We start from the raw sequence: 16,129 nt of genomic DNA, 5'->3' as shown, positions 1-16,129 counted from the left end.
CACTGAGCTTTGCCAGGGGTTGGTGGCTCCTTTCTTTCCTCACTCTGGAGTAAACTCAGCTTTTTATTCCATCCCTGATGATTCATGGAATAACAACAGCAGCATGAAGAAAGAGGTGGGCACAGCGGGTCTCAGGGTGGGAGCAGAGGGTGCTGGGCAGGGGAGGGGACAGAGAGGTGTGGGTGGCAGGCAGGATGGGTGTCACAGCACAGAGAGGTGCAAGTGGTGGGCTGGTCTGGGTAGGCTGGGTCAGGGGAGGGGCAGAGAGGTGTGGGTGGCAGGCAGGACGGGTGTCACGGATGGGGCAGAGAGGTGTGGGTGGTGGATAGGATGGGTGTCACAGGAGGGGACAGAGAGGTGTGGGTGGCAGGCAGGATGGGTGTCACGGATGGGGCAGAGAGGTGTGGGTGTGGATAGGATGGGTCACAAGCCAAGATTGTGGTTGTCACATTCCCAGGGAGGCAGAGAGGGGTGGGTGGTGGGCAGACCTTGGGGCAGAGGGTGTAGAGGCACGAGCAGCAGGTAAGGACGAGGGAGGAGAGGAGTGAGCAAGAGGCGGACTAGCTTCTAGGGAGCTTCCAGAGCTCATGCCCAGCCTCCCCACATGCAAGAGTCATGGGCCACCGGTTCACTGGGTCTTAACGAACCAAGTCCCTCCCCAAGCCCTGTTGTTGGGCGACCCCCTCCTGGTGACACAGCGCTATCTGCACATGGGTTTGGTTTATTGAATTGCATTGGTTGGGGGGGGGGGGGATAAATTTTTTTTACACCCCTGAGTAATGTAGTTAAACCGACCTAATTTTGTAGCATAGACCTGTGCAAAGAATCACACACCCACCTTAGGAGTGAAACTTCACCTGCTCCTCTGCTTTACAGAATCCAAACACAAGCAAAGCTTGTCAGGCCCCAGTGGGGGTTGGCAGACAGTCAGATTTGGGCAGACATCATGCTTTTACTAACAGCAGGCACCATGGCTTAGCTGATTAAAGCACCTGTTTAGTAAACAGGAGATCCTGGGTTCAACTCCCACTGGTACCTTGGGGAGTGGCTTTTGGGGCACCTGGCATTGGCTACTGTCAGAAGACAGGATTCAGAGCTAGATGGGCTATTGGTCTAGCCCAGTGTGGTTTTTCTTATGGTTTAAATTACACTCACAGGCACTGATAATAGAGTTACTGAAAGTTTGGGAGTTAAGAGCGGGTAGGTCAGTGGTCCAGTCCCCACACAGATGGGACAGGGGCAGGTCTGAGCTCTCACCCAAATGCTCATTGTGGTTGCCAGAATCTGTGGGCGGCTCGTTTAGTTTACGGCAAAGGTTGAGTCCTGCTTTGTGCATCATGTGTGAGAATGAAAATCCTAAACCGCCCTTTGAAATAACAAATGCAGCAGGACGTGTTATTGTCCCTGCCCCAAAGCAGACAGACCAATGGAGAAATGACGTCGAGTCCAAGGTAACACTCCACTGCCACTTTACCTTTTTGATGGCTAAACTCCTTCTTATCTGCCCGGCCCAGGCTGTCCTCTGCCTCAGCTGCTGCTCCCGGCCTGCTCTAGAGTCAAACACGCAGGGCCCCCAGGGGAACAGAGGCTGGGACAGGGCAGCAGCCTGGGCTGGGCTGGGAAGATGCTGGGAGTTCTCGTTCCCTGAGAACTGGCCTGGCTCCCTTCTCAACAGCAAACAAATCAATTCCACGTCCCCTCCCCAGAAAAACCAGCCTGGAGCCAAGGGCAGCAGGGGACGATTCCCTGCAGTTCCCACCGAGGCAGGAGAGAACCCAGGGTGTTTCTAGCAGAGCTTATGGAACGGACGTGGGGAAACCAGCCTTTAACAACAGGCAGTTCCAGTTTAAGCTCAGTGTTTTTAACAATTTCTACAACATTAAATAACCCTTCAATCATAGTGTCACCATCCATAAAATTGCTTCAGCCTTATAGGTTCCCAAGTGCCCAACTAAACATCTCTTCAAATCCAAGGGAGTGGAGATCAGTCAATGTTCAGAGTCATCCCACATAGAAGAACCATGTTGTGGTACATACTGGCCCCATCATGTGGCCATGGCCTTTCCCTCCTCCTCCAGAGTCAGAATGTGATCAGCTCACACCCAGGGGGTGCAACACTCCTCCCTTGGTCTCTGTGCCAGAGCTGCTATCAGCTCAGTGTCCTTCCCACAAGAGTCGGCTGCTGAGAGGATTGCGATGGGGTAAATGAAGGCAGAGGAGGATTGTTCCTCATGGGTTTTCTTTGTGTGGCTCTGTGATCCTGCTGGAGGAAGCATGATTTGTGTTTGTTTCAGTGTCTTGGGTTGGGCTCAGGTCGTGACCCTGAGTACAGCGATTCCTGCGCTTTCTGCTCTTAGCCCCTCAGGGAATGGACAATGAGCAGTTTCAGAAAGTAGATAGAAAGTAGCCTAAGAAAGTGTAACATAAGCAAGAAGAAAAACATCATCACCTTCCTGGTGGTCTAGTGGTTAGGATTTGGCATTTTCACTGCCACGGTCTGGGTTCAATTCCCAGTCAGGGAAAAGTGACTTTAAACCATAAACTGCTTCAGTTTTTCACTTACAAAATAAACAAATCCATGGTATTTTCCTGATTCCCCCCATCTTCCCAGTGTCTCCATGGCAGGGCTGGCTCCAGGCACCAGCGCAGAAAGCAAGTCCCTGGGGCGGTCAATGGAAAGGGGAGGCTTCAGCAGCAATTGGTCCCTCTCAGAGCAAAGGAACTTACCACCAAAAGCGGCAGAGGTAGAGCTGCAGCAGCTTTTTTATTTTTTTTCCCACTTGGGGTGGCAAAAATGCTGGAAGTGGCCCTGCTCCATGGAAGAGAATTTGTTAAATCCCAGATGAGTGCAGTTCTATCAGTTCTCAGCCTAAATCCTTAGGTCTTGATCCTGAGGATATTGTCCCACCATGGGGCCATTTCCCGCCTCTCTTTCATACAGAAGCACAATTTTCCTTGCACAGACACAGGAACAGCAAGATCTTTCTCTGTCCCTTGTGCAAAGCAGGGGGCCAAATTCCATGGAAACAATGGACAATCAGGGGGGCCCTGGGCACATCCAGCCCTGGCTGTGAGATGTTCCCTCCCCTCTTTCTTTATGTCCCTGTTGTTATTTCATGGATTGTCTGGGATGGGGGAAAAGCTGAGTTTCACTCCAGGTGGAGGGGAAAAAGGAACCTGAAAATCTCAGGACCCAACCCCCGCTACCAGGATCACCAAGGTGCTGGGGATTTGAGTAGGAAAGGGACTGTGTGAATTGTCAAGGTGGGGAATGAATAACAATCTACAACTAGATACTAGATCCAGCTCATTAATCACTGACACAGGCTAATCCTGCTGCAGACAGAAGGGAAACTGGGAGCGATTCTTTGCTGTTCAGCCATGGAAACAGTGACCCAATTGCACCACAGTGAATGTGCTGGGGAAAGCTGGACTTCACAGGCAGGTGGAAAGAGCAGATCCTAGAAACACCTGGAGCTTCCCACTGCACTTCTGCCACCAGGGTCAGTGTTGAGCGACTCACAGTGCCCCCCCCCGACACAGTACCTTCCAGCAGGAGGTGGCAGCACCCCCCCACCCAATGCAGGGTAGAGGGCAGAGTGCATCTCTGCCCCCCGAGTCCAGGCCACACACTCTCTCTGCCCCACACATCGAATCTGGCCCTGCTGAAAAGTGACCCCTAAGAACCAGCAGCCTCCAGGACAGCAGGTTTGGCCCTCAGAGCAGGGAATGTGTCCCCCATGCTGCTGTTAGGCCACTGGATGCTCTGGGATCAGGAGGGCTCTGAGTGTAACCCAGGGATCAGCAACCTTTCAGAAGTGCTGTGCCGAGTCTTCATTTATTCACTCTAATTCAAGGTTTCCGCATGGCAGTGATACATTTTAATGTTTTTAGAAGGTCTCTTTCTATAAGTCTATAATATATAACTATGTAAAGTAAATAAGGTTTTTTAAAATGTTTTAAAATGATTTAGTTGGGTTTGGTCCTGCTTTGAGCAGGGGGTTGGACTAGATGACCTCCTGAGGTCCCTTCCAACCCTGAGATTCTATGATTCTATGATAAAAAGCTTCATTTAAAATTAAATTAAAATGCAGAGCCCCCAAGACTTTTGGCCAGGACCTGGGCAGTGTGAGTGCCACTGAAAATCAGCTCGTGTGCCACCTTTGGCACACGTACCATAGGTTGCCTACCCTTGGTGTAACCCATAGCAAGCAAAGACTATCTGGGGATGTAGCTCAGTGGTAGAGTACATGCTTTGCATGTATGAGGCCCTGGGTTCAATCCCCAGCATCTCCAGGTTCTTTTTTTCACCCTGCTGCTTTGCTCATGCCCAGAGGGGATGTGGCCCAGCAGTCTCCCTGCAGGAGTTTTAATCCTGTGGAGTGAGGGGCAAGTACCAATTGCATGGAAGGTCGGGGGCAGTTTCTGCTCCTAAGTCACCTCAGTACATGTAAGATTCCCACCTGCTGTGCTGCTTGGGACAAGGGTAGATGAGAAGGGTGAATCCTCCAGCACTGGAGGGAAAGGTCCCATCTGCACAGACTGAGAGGCCAGGAAACAGAGGGGCAGTCAGTGCTCAGAGAGGAAGGAGGTCAGTGATTTACACCCACCAGGGGACACTGTCTTTCTGAGGTGAGTGCAGCTGGCTTGGGATGGTGCTGACGATGGATAGAAAAAAGGCTGGAGTCAATGACAGACGAGACCACAGCAGGGGAAGGGGAATGGCAGCCCCACAGAAGGTCCTGGGTGCTCTGATGTCCCAGTTATTGCACCCGGGCCTGTCGTAGAGAGAGAAAAGACCCAGCGGGACCCAGCCCCCTGCAGTGATCCCATGGACAAGAACCTGGCTGGGAGTGGGGTGAAGGTTCCCTGTGGGCAAAGGGGAGCTGAAATCCCTCAGTGTCCTGGAGTTTAAGCAATAGAAGCTTCAAACCCTGCAGGGGTGTGGGCTGAGGTGCATCAGCAGAAGGTTGGGCTGGACAGGGGCGGCAGGTTTGGATAATTTTTGGTGGTGCCCAGAATGGGACCAAGTCCTGCCCCACCCCACCCCACCCTCAGACAGGACCAGCTTTAGGCAGATTCTCCCGATTCCCCTGAATTGGGCCCCACGCCTAAGAGGGCCCCGTGCCCAAGCCCTGGTACCGTGTACCAGCAAGAGCCAGTTCGCCGTACTGGGGTGGCCCGGCTTCCTCAGGGGGCAATTTAAAGGGCCTGGGGCTCCCAGCAGGGGCTGGGATAGGGCTGGGGTAGGGCTGCAGGGCGCTGGGGGCTATTTAAAAAGTCCAGGGCTCCCATTGCTTCTACCGCCCCGTCCCTTTAAATAGCCCCCAGAGCCCCGCCGCTTCCCCAGGGCTCCCTCAGCTATTTACAGGGCCGGGGCGGTGGAAACAGGGGAGCCCCGGGCCATTTAAATAGCCCCCAAGCCCCGGGCTGCTGCTGCTACCCCGGTGCTGAGGGAGGGAGGAGGGGGCACTTACCGTACAGGGTGGGCTGTACCCTCTGTACCTGCACCCCCAGCCCTGCCCAGCCCCTGCTGCACCCCCTGCCCTGCCTCCAGCCCCTCTCCCCCTGCCCTGCCTGCACCAGCCCCTGCCTCCAGCCAGCCCCACACCCCCTGCCCACAGCCAGCCCATCTCCAGCAAGCCCCACACCCCCTGCCCACAGCCAGCCCATCTCCAGCCAGCCCCACACCCCCTGCCCGGCCAGCACCAGCCCCTGCCCACCGTCAGCCCCACACCTCCTGCCCACAGCCAGGCCCATCTCCAGCCAGCCCCGCACCCCCTGCCCTGCCTGCACCAGCCCCTGTCTCCAGCCAGCCCTGCACCTCCTGCTCACAGCCAGCCCCTGCTGCACACCCTGCCTGCACCAGCCCCGCACCCCCTGCAGTCAGCCCTGCACCCCGTGCCCTGTCTCCAGCCAACCCCTGTCGTACCCCCTGCGGCTCTGCCTGAAGCCAGCCAGCTCCCCACACCCCCCTGCCCGCACCAGCCCTACACCAGCGGCCCCGCACCTCCTGCCCTGTGCCCTGTCTCCAGCCAACCCCTGCTGCACCCCCCTGCCTGAAGCCAGCCAGTCCCGCACACCCCATGCCTGCAGCCAGCCCCGCACCCCCTGCCCTGCCTCCAGCCAGACTCTACCTCCAGTCAGCCCTGCCCTGCCTCCAGCCAGCCCCATGTCCACTGGTGCCTGCAGTTCTCAGGGCAGTAACCCTGCACACTGCTTCAATGAGGGGGGCAGGGAGCAGCTGGGACCCACACATGTGCACACCCTAGGGTGACCAGACAGCAAGTGTGAAAAATCGGGACGGGGGGGGTGGGGGTTATTAGGATCCTATATAAGAAAAAGACCCAAAAATTGGGACTGTCCCTATAAAATCAGGACATCTGGTCACCCTAGCACACCCCCAGGGAGTGGCGGGGACCCACACATGTAAAACGGAATTCGTTTCTAGTTCAGGCCCATCTTTTTAAAAAAGAACTTTAGGTAGGGTTAACATACACCCTTATTTTCCTGGACATGTCAGGCTTTTTGTTCTTAAATCACTGTCTGGGAGGAATTTTTTAAAATTTAAAAATTCCTCCTGGGAAAATACGGACGCATGGTAACGCTATTGGTACAAAAAATACATACTGTGGCACATCCCTTAAATCAGAACTTTTTATAGGGAACTGGTTCCTAAGGAATGAAAGTCTTTTTTATATATACATATATATATATATATAAAAATTTTTAGTTATCCCTGCCGGGGCCCGGCTGAAAATGACTGCCCAGAGTTCGAGAACTGTCCCTGTTCTCATTGGACAGATGGGGAGAGCCTGAAGTACAAAGAAGGGAAGTGACCGTCCCAAGGGCCTACACAGCAAGGTGGTGGCAGACCCAGAAAGAGAAGCCAACAGTCCTGACTCCTGTTCTAATGGACAAAAAAAACAAACAGAGAAAGGGATAGAGCCCAGGAATCGAGATGGTGGGGAAATTTCATTGAAACCATTTCTGTCAGAAAATCCCCTTCAGACTAAACCAGTTTGTTTCTCGAAATCAAAACAAGTGAGATGAAAGTTCTTTGCAAAAAGATTTTGTTGCAAAACAAAAGCATCTCCTGTTTGTCACAGTGTGTTAAATTGTCTCATCACACACAAAGAGGGGACACTTAGATCACAAACATGAGATAAGATGCTTCAGTCTGAGCTAAGTAATTGCTGCTCTTAACAATTTCAAAATAAAGAAATACAAATCAAATAGACTATTTCAGCTATTCTATTATGTCATTAATCTGCTCTGAGTAAACATGATAGGACACCGCATATTATGCACTACTCCTAGTGACACTCTCCAATGGATCCCCACCCACCGTGAGGTAGGTAGGAGAGGATCATTATTCTCCCTACTTGAAAGAGGAAGAAGCTAAGGCTGAGAAAGGAGAATTGACTTGGCTTAGGTCACACGGCCAGCCAGTGGCAGAGTTGGGAATAGGACCCAAGAGCCCTGATTTTCAAAACTAACCATCGGATCTTGAATTTCAGATACTGAATGACCTGAATAAAGTGCTCTCAGATGAGCTCCAGACCAACAACAGTGCACAATAAATATTCAGCAAGTATTTGAGGAGAACTGCAATGTTAGAGAGAATCATGAACTGCTCAGAGACAATTAATGCAGAGGAGCAGCAAAATTCATCAAACATATGACTGGTTATGACTTATTTCCTTGGTCTTAAAAGAGAACAACAAGGACCTGAGTCTCCTCCCTGTCAATAACCCCCTGCTCAGCCAGTCAGGGTAGAGACTGAGACGGGAGGCTGAGGGTTCTTGCCCAAAGGATGGCCCAGGTCACCGGTGGGGATCACTGCCTGACCACTATTTCAGCCCCACATTTTCGGGTGGACCTCCCACAGTGGGAGCTGCAGAGCACTCCCCTGAGACACATACGCACACCCCTCCTGGTGTTGGGAGGGGAACAGGAGAAAGGACAAAAGAAGCAAGAGACAAAGAGAAAGGAGGGAGGGATGGAGGAAAAGGTGAAACCAAAAGGACAAACCCTAATGTCCCCAGTGATTCTAAGGACAAAATCCCAGGTGCACAATAAAATTCTGCCTCCTTAAGCTCGTGTTTTCCATGCCTAGAATTCAACTGTCACCAGATGGATCAGACTGAACAGGTTTCAAACTTCAAGGAGGCTCTTACCTTCTAAACAGGGACATCTGTTTTCTAGTAAAATCACTAAAAGGGAAGGAGAAAACTCGAAACAGGTTCCTCCTGGCGCTCACGTCCGTGAACCCGAATACTCTCTCAGTCCTCAAAGAGAGACCTGGAGAAGGAGACTTGCTGAAGCAAAGCCACAGGGGTCTCTGAGGTTTCCCTGGCCCCTCGCCACTGTCCTGCCTGGCTGATGTCAGCATCTCTCTGTGAGGTCACCACCTCCCCCCCACCTTTGACCAATAGTCTGAGGTCCTGCAAAAAGCCTTTGTGATGTCACTGCCACACCCCTCCCTTGCTCTGCTAATGTCCTGCCCCTGCCAGGCACTTTGGAGGTTTGAGCTACTCCCTGTGGATCACCCCACTCAAGGAGCGTTCGTTCTAGGCAGCAAGCCGGCTAGACAGGAAAACATTAGACGCTGCTCCCAATGCTACACTCAGTTTTTCAGAAATTAGTCGACTTTATGGCCAGAACAGACCATTAGAGCATCTAATCTGACCCCCTGCATATCATAGGCCTCCTGTATGACACCAGAGCTACTTTTGGGGCAAACACATTCCAGAAAGACATCTAGTCTCCATTAGATGACATCAGGAGATGGCAAATCCACCACTTTCCTTGGTAGCTTGTTCCTGTGGTGAATCATCCTCACTGTTGAATATTTGTGTCTTATTCCTAATACGAATTTGTCTCTTTTCACCTTCCAGCCATTGGGTCTTGTTATGCCTTTCTCTCCTCGATTAAAGAGCCCTTTCATACCCCATCTTTTGTCTCCATTAAGGCCCTTCAACACTTCAATGAAGTCACCTTTCAATCTTCTTTTGATAAGCTAAACAGGTTGAACTCGTTCAATAGCTCACTAGAAGGCATTTTTCTCCAGCCCTCAGAACAATTCGTGGCTCTTTGGTCATCAGACTCCTGAACTGCAGCTGGATGTGGTTCTTGTTCTTCTGCACAACATAGCTCCTGGAGAAGAGGGATCTGAAATGTACATTCCTATGATACCTTTGTTTAATTGATGAAAACATAAACTAGACACTTAGAGGACTGGAACTGATTTCAGCTGATGAACAGCTTTGCTAGGTTTTTATGCATTTGGACAGCGAAATGTTGAGTGTTTACATTCATATCAAGCACCCCCGTATATTGGAGCTCCTGAACAGAATGGAGAATGGAAATGGAAATGTTTTCCTTTTTAAAAAAAAAAGAAAGAGGGTTATAAGAGAACACGGGGGTTTGAACTGCAGACTACATAAACTGCAGTCAAGCACTCTAACACTGAGCAATATCCCCATGACAACAGGAGTATGGAATCGTGATGTCCAGCACTTTGAAGGACAGACCCTGCTTCATCGAGGTCCTTTGCCATTCGCAGACCACAGGTGGTTTTAAAAATGGGGTTTGATTACACTTCTTAAATGTGGTAAACACCACAGCTTGCACACCCACTGATATAGCTTCTCCCACTGACATAGCTGCCAACTCTTGCGAAGTGGATTAACTGCACCCACAGGAAAACTCTCTCCCCACAGCATAGAGCAGTGGTTCTCAAACTGTGAGTCAGGACCCCAAAGTGGGATGTGACCCTGTTTTAATGGGGTCACCAGGGCTGGCATTAGACTTGTTGGGGCCTGGGGCTGAAACCAAAAGTCTGAGCCTCACCACCCAGGGCTGAATCCCTCAAGCTCTGGTTTTGCCCTCCCCTCACTGGGGCAGGGCTCAGGCTTTGTCTCCCCTGCCTCTGCTCAGTGTGGAGGAGCTTGGTCCCTCTTTCCAGAGCCATGTAGTGAGTTTTTTTAGCAGAAGGGGGTTGCAGTGAAAAGAAGTTGGAGAAACCCTGGCATAGAGCCTCTGAATATGTCTAGGCTTGGCTCCCTGGGGCAGATCAGACACTGAAAGTACAGCCATGGAGACACCACGCACCAGCCTTGCCTAACAGGCAAGAATCAAACCTCCACAGACAAGTACCTGCTGTTTTTAACCCATCTCCCTAAGCCCTCAGCCACCACCACTTAACAAAGGGGCTTTTCTACACGATGGTTCTGGTCTCACTGAAGGGTCATTTCCAGTTGTTTGCTCAGACCAGCATTAGGGAAAATGGTGCCCTGGGCAAAGCTTGTACTTTGGCACTTCCCCATTGCCCCTGGACGATCCCCACTCCCCCTTTACCGCTAGCTCCTGCACTCCCAGCCCCTTGCACCTCCTTCACCCCTAACTCCTGCCCCTCCTGTGCCCCCTTTGCCCTTAACTCCCTGGGCCACCAGCCATTGCCCCTCTCCTGCAGCCCCTTCACATGGCTCCAGTGCTGGGGGCCCCGCACTTGTTCTCCCTTTCCCTGGGCTTTGGCATCACTAGCCCCTGATTAGTGAGTAGGGTTCAGTGGTTCCCAAAATGTGGGGCATGAGTCCTAGGGGGACACAGAGGAACATTCATGGGGGCACCTCAGTGCCTGAGCCAGCCCCCATGGAGGGAGCAGCACTCAGCCCCACCCTGCCCAACCCCACCCTCAGCCTGGGCCCCTGGATTCCAGCTCGGCCTCGACCCCCTTACCCCTGTCTGCACCCCTCTCCTCAGCAAGCAACAGCCCCACTCCCAGCCTCGGTTCTTGACCGCGGCTTCCGAGGGGCCACAGCCATGGCTAAGAGGGCACAGTGTGAAATGTTTGGGGACCACTGGTTTAGGATGTTCTCAATCACTTCTATGAAGTCCAATAAAAGCTATTCCTCACCCACCTACCCCTCCATCAGGACGGACTAATCCACTTCCCCAAGTTAATCCACTTCGCAAGAGGTGGCAGCTATGTCAGTGGGAGAAGCTATATCGGTGGGTGTGCAAGCTGTGGTGTTTACCACATGTTCTGCTGCCCTTCACTCATGCAGGAAGGATAATAACATTTCATTCCACTCAATGCTAAAGTGATTTGTAACCCACCACCAGCCAAAACTGGTCATTTTTGGAAAGTGGCCCCATCATGCTGCATAGCTAGGCAGAGTAGGTGTGTCTGTGCAAACATGGTCTGTTCCTGAAGTCTTTTCCCCAGCTCCTCACTAGATGTGAGGGGGGAGCTCATTCAGCCTCTGCTTCCGCTTAGTGTTTAGAAACTCCTTATTGTCCCTAGCTCTGCTGGCCTTAGATTTCTCCTCCTGTCTTTTTCTTGACAGCTCAGATGAGGTGGCCGAGTGGTTAAGGCGATGGACTGCTAATCCATTGTGCTCTGCACGCATGGGTTCGAATCCCATCCTCATCGGATGCATTTAGTCATTACCCCTCCTTTGTAGACAACCATGTCCCCTTTGGTACAATGTTGCTTCTTGCAAACAAAAACCTTCTCAGAAACTCAGAACTCTATTGCTTTAAATAAAATGTCTAAATCCCAGATTTCTTAAAAAAAGAAAAATTCTCTAGTCCTGTATTTCTTAATTTTTATCTCAAAAGGTAACATCCTCATCATGTCCTCCAAACACCCTGGGACCAGCCCAAATTATTAAAATACCCTCAACCCGAGCAAGGCCAGAGCAGTGAACCAGAGCTAGTGTCTAGGCCAAGCTGTTCTGAAGGAGGCAACTCAAACATTTTCTCCCTGCTTCCCTTGGCAAGGTCTGACTGAGAAAACAAAATTCCCCAAACTGAAAAACCAATACTAATCTGTTTGGGGACTTTGGTTTGAAAGTATTATTGTTATTATTCTCTTCTGATTTCTGAATCAGTTCAGTTCAGTCTTTTTCCTCCAGGTGTGTTTCCAGCTAAAACCACATTGAGGGTACTGGACCACTGACCTATCAGCTCTTAACACCCAAACTTTCAGTAACTCTTTATCAGTGCCTGTGAGTGTAATTTAAACCATAGGTTTATCTAGCTCTGAATCTTGTCTTCTGACAGTAGCCAATACCAGGTGCCCCAAAAGCCACTCCTTAAGGTACCACCGGGTGTTGAACCCAGGATCTCTTGTTTACAAAGCAGATGCTTTAACCAGCCAAGCCAGCCAAGCCAGGGTACCTGCTGTTACTTAAAACAGCGTGTTTGCCCATACCTGACTCTCTGCCAATCCCCACTGGGCCCTGACAAGTGTTGCTCGTGTTTGGCTTCTGTAAAGCAGGGGAACAGGTGAAGTTTTGCTCCCAAGGTGTGTGTGTGATTCTTTGGACAGGTCTACACTATGAAATTAGGTTGGTGTAATTACATTACTTAGGCTGGCAATGCAGTTCTATCAACCTAATCCCGGCGTAGATAGCGGCTCAGCTGTCAGAACTTTCTGGAGCTATGAAAGGGGAGGGGCCCAGCCTCTGTAGCAGGAATGCAGGTCAGGCGAGTTCACGGCAGGCATGGTGGGATACTGGTGGAGACCAGTTATGGTGATATAATGACCAGCAGCATTTACAATGACAATTTGTCACTTTAAGTTTGCTCCACAAAGCTCTAGGCCTCTCGTCGTGGTGGTTTTATTTTGTCACCAAAACAGGTCAATTTTGTCACCAGACGTGGCATTGCAGTGTGTACACCAGCCACAAGCTGCTGACCGAGGGAGCGTTGTGTGTTTTTCACACACCTGAGCAATATAATGATGCTGAAATAACTTTGTAATGCAGACCTGGCCAAAGATTTACACACACACACACACACACACACACACACACCTTGCAAGGAAAACCTCACCTGCTCCTCTGCTTTGCAGAATCCAACACAAGCAAAGCTTTTCAGGCCCCAGTGGCGATGGCAGAGAGTCAGGTGTGGGCAGACAGTGTGTTTTAGCCACAAGCAGGCACCATGGCTTAGCTGGCTAAAGCACCTGCCTTGTAAACAGGAGATCCTGGGTCCAACTCCCAGTGGTGCCTTGTTGAGTACCTCTTGGGGCACCTGGTATTGGCTACTGTCAGAGAATTAAATGGGCCTTTGGTCCAGCCCAGTATGGCTGTTTAAATTATACTGATAACAGAATTACTGAAAGTCTGAGAGTTAAGAGCTGATAGGTCAGTGGTCCAGCCCAACACAGATAAACCCCCCTCCCTCTGGGACAGGGGCAGGTCTGGGATCTCACACCAAAGGGCTCATTGTGGCTGCCAGAATCTGTGAGCGGCTCATTTAGTTTACACCGAGGGTTGAGTCCTGCTTCGTGCACAGTGTGTGAGAATGAAAATCTTAAACCGCCCTTTGAAATAACGAATGCAGCAGGACGTGTTATTGTCCCTGCCCCAAAGCAGACAGACCAATGGAGAAATGCCATTGAGTCCAGGGTAATACTCCACTGCCATTTTACCTTGTTTGCTTGCTAAACTCCCTCCCAAACTTGAGGGCTGAGCTTGAGCTGAGATGTCTACACTGCAAATTTACCACCCCACGGCCCTAGCCTGGGAGCCTGCACTGGTACGGGGCAGCTGTGGGTGTTTCATCGCAGTGTGGACATAGCCTGGCATTATGTCTACACTGCCATTAACACACCCAAGTCACTATTCTCAAACCCTGGGTCAGTTGATTCAGGCTTGTGGGGCTTGTGCTGCAGGGTTATAAAATTACAGTGTGGCCTCCGAGACCCCACGAGGGGTGAGGGTCTCGAAGCGTGGGCTCCAGTCTGAGCCCCAGGAGCCCAAATCAGCTCATCCAGGCCAGCCGGGCCACAGGGATTTTATCACAGTATAGATGCCCTCTCAGGGTATGTCTACACTGCAATGTAAGCCCAGGGGTAAGGCGGTGGTTCTCAACCAGGGGTTCTGGGCCCGCTCAGGGGACACTAGCAGGTTTCAGGGGGGCTGCCAAGCAAGGCCACCATTGGACTCGCTGAGGCCCAGGGCAGAAAGCTGAAGACCCAGCGCATGGGGCTGAAGTCCAGGGCCCTGAGCCCCACCACCAGCGCTGAAGCCAAGGCCTGAGCAATGTAGATTTGTGGGGCCCCTGTGGCGTGGTACCCTGAGAGGGGGAGAAAGTGCCCCAAGGCCTCAGCCAGAGGGCTGAGCCCTGACACACGACTGGCTCAGAGGGTCTCTGCCAGTTAGGAAGGGGGAGCAGCGAGGGAAGCCTGGCAACTGATGGCTGGAGGGGTGAAGAGGTTTGGGGTATGGTGGGGGAAGAAGCGCCTGGGACTGGATAACCTGGGGCTGGGCAGTCTCCACAGGGGACACTGGCTCCTCCTCTGCCCTTTCCACACCCTCTTGCCAGTAGAGAATGACCACCCTGTCCCCACCCCCAGCGGCAGCCGTGTCTCAGGACTCTCCCAAGCTGCACCCACTAACTCTCTTCCCATTTGGGGTCTAGCTCCGGGCAACAATTTCCCACCAAGATGAACCCAGCTGGCTGCTGCCTGTTCTGGTGCGACAGGGTGGGTGAAAGACAGAACAGCAGCACTTCTCAGGCAGAATTTATTTTCTTCATGCAAAAAAAAAAAAGAAATTCTGCACTGGACGTGAATTCTGTGCGTACGCAGTGGCCCAGAATTCCCACATGTGTAACTCACACCCGGCACAAACATAACCTGCTCATTCCCATCTCTGCTCCCTATGCGCCGAGTCCCAGAGCTGCTGCTGTCATTAATGCACACAGGCTTTCACTCCCATCAGTGCTGGCACGACCCAATCCAGTTACAGGACTGAACCCTTATTCTCCCATCACATGGGACAGTCTCAGCTCAGGGGGAGATGAGAGGGGAAGCGGGTACAAATGGAAAAGAGTTGTTGTAGCCATGTTGATCCCAAGATATCAAAGAGAGGGATTTTAATTGGATCTAAAAGAAATGACCTCACCCACCTCGTCTCTCCAAGAGATCTGAAAGTGGAGGAAGGGGACAAACAGGAAGACAGAGCTCAGGACTCTAAATCAAACATTTTCAAGCCCCTGGAAGAAACTACATTTCCCTTCTGCTCCAGGTATGTTTGTGTCCTATATGAGGGACCACCCCATTCCTCTCACAGCAGCAAGGGGAGACTGCAGCCAGCCCCAGATGGTCTTTCCCAAGCCTGGGATGTGTGTTGTGAGGACGTTTGTGTGTGGTGGGTGCATGGGCTGGGTAACAGCTAGACCCATCTGCAGACTGGAAAGGGCAACTCTAGCACAGCTTGGGGGCCGTGGGCAGGGGTAGCAGTTTTGGAGCTGGGCCTCTGTCCCCATAGGTCCCATGGCAGATGGCTCTGGCAGCACCAAGTGGGTCCGTCACTGCAGGGGAAGGCACGGGTACTGTCTGTGATTGGGGGGGGCATTGGAGGGGGGTCCATGCTCAAGAATGGGGAATGGAATTCACCTCCCCACCCGTCTGCAGAGCCCAGCAACTAGGGATTTATCCAGGGAAGTGAATTTTACTCTGGGTGACTTTGATCCGGCCACAAAAAGATCCTTCTGCCTTCGGTTCCACACTGGCCCCAGGAGTTTACTAGTTCTCCCTCCCCAGACTGCCGGGGGCAGCCAGGGATAATTAGTGGGTTATGGGAATTAGAAGTTGAAAATCCACTAAGAACAATGATATTTGTGTGTTTATTATTAAATCCCCAGACACCCACCAATCCCCGTCCTCCTTCCCATGAGCTATAAATATCTAAGGGACTCAGCTACTGATCCTGCAGTGAGTTCCTGCCCCTCCCCACTTTCTAAAGCAGCACTTTTAAGAACAGGGCAGGGAAACATGTAAATACTTTGAACCAAATTCCAGAAGCTGCTGAGCATGGACAAGATAAAATGGAACCAAGGTTCCGTCCCTCCAAGGACCTGGCCCCTAGTGCAAAATAACAGACACTCCCCAGAAATATGAAATGGCCACTTCATAACTGATAAAATGTTATTAGTCTGTTCACTTCTGGGAATTACCAATAAGAGAAACAACCCAGTGACAGTGATATCCTGAGGAAAAGATCTCATGTGTCTTTAGATCATACTGATTTGTAACCTGGAACTTTATACACTAAAATGCCTAATGCGTAACCCTACGGCAATTGCCTGGTGTCACTACAGGGCAGAA

At 51.4% G+C, this 16,129-nt stretch overlaps 3 non-coding genes across 3 annotated transcripts; all 3 read left to right on the top strand.

The window, feature by feature from the left end:
• The first annotated feature begins 2,450 nt into the window (after positions 1–2,450).
• TRNAE-UUC lies at positions 2,451–2,522 on the top strand. Its single transcript has one exon. It is a non-coding gene; the product is annotated as a tRNA-Glu (tRNA).
• Positions 2,523–4,224: 1,702 nt separating this feature from the next.
• On the top strand, positions 4,225–4,296 carry TRNAA-UGC. The gene has a single exon. It is a non-coding gene; the product is annotated as a tRNA-Ala (tRNA).
• A 7,062-nt stretch (positions 4,297–11,358) lies between these two features.
• On the top strand, positions 11,359–11,440 carry TRNAS-GCU. Its single transcript has one exon. It is a non-coding gene; the product is annotated as a tRNA-Ser (tRNA).
• The last annotated feature ends 4,689 nt before the right edge of the window (positions 11,441–16,129 follow it).

Source organism: Mauremys mutica, unplaced genomic scaffold (genome assembly GCF_020497125.1).
Source record: "Mauremys mutica isolate MM-2020 ecotype Southern unplaced genomic scaffold, ASM2049712v1 001085F_np12_obj, whole genome shotgun sequence".
Lineage (NCBI taxonomy): Eukaryota > Metazoa > Chordata > Testudines > Geoemydidae > Mauremys > Mauremys mutica.
This window is presented reverse-complemented; position numbering and strand designations above follow the sequence as displayed.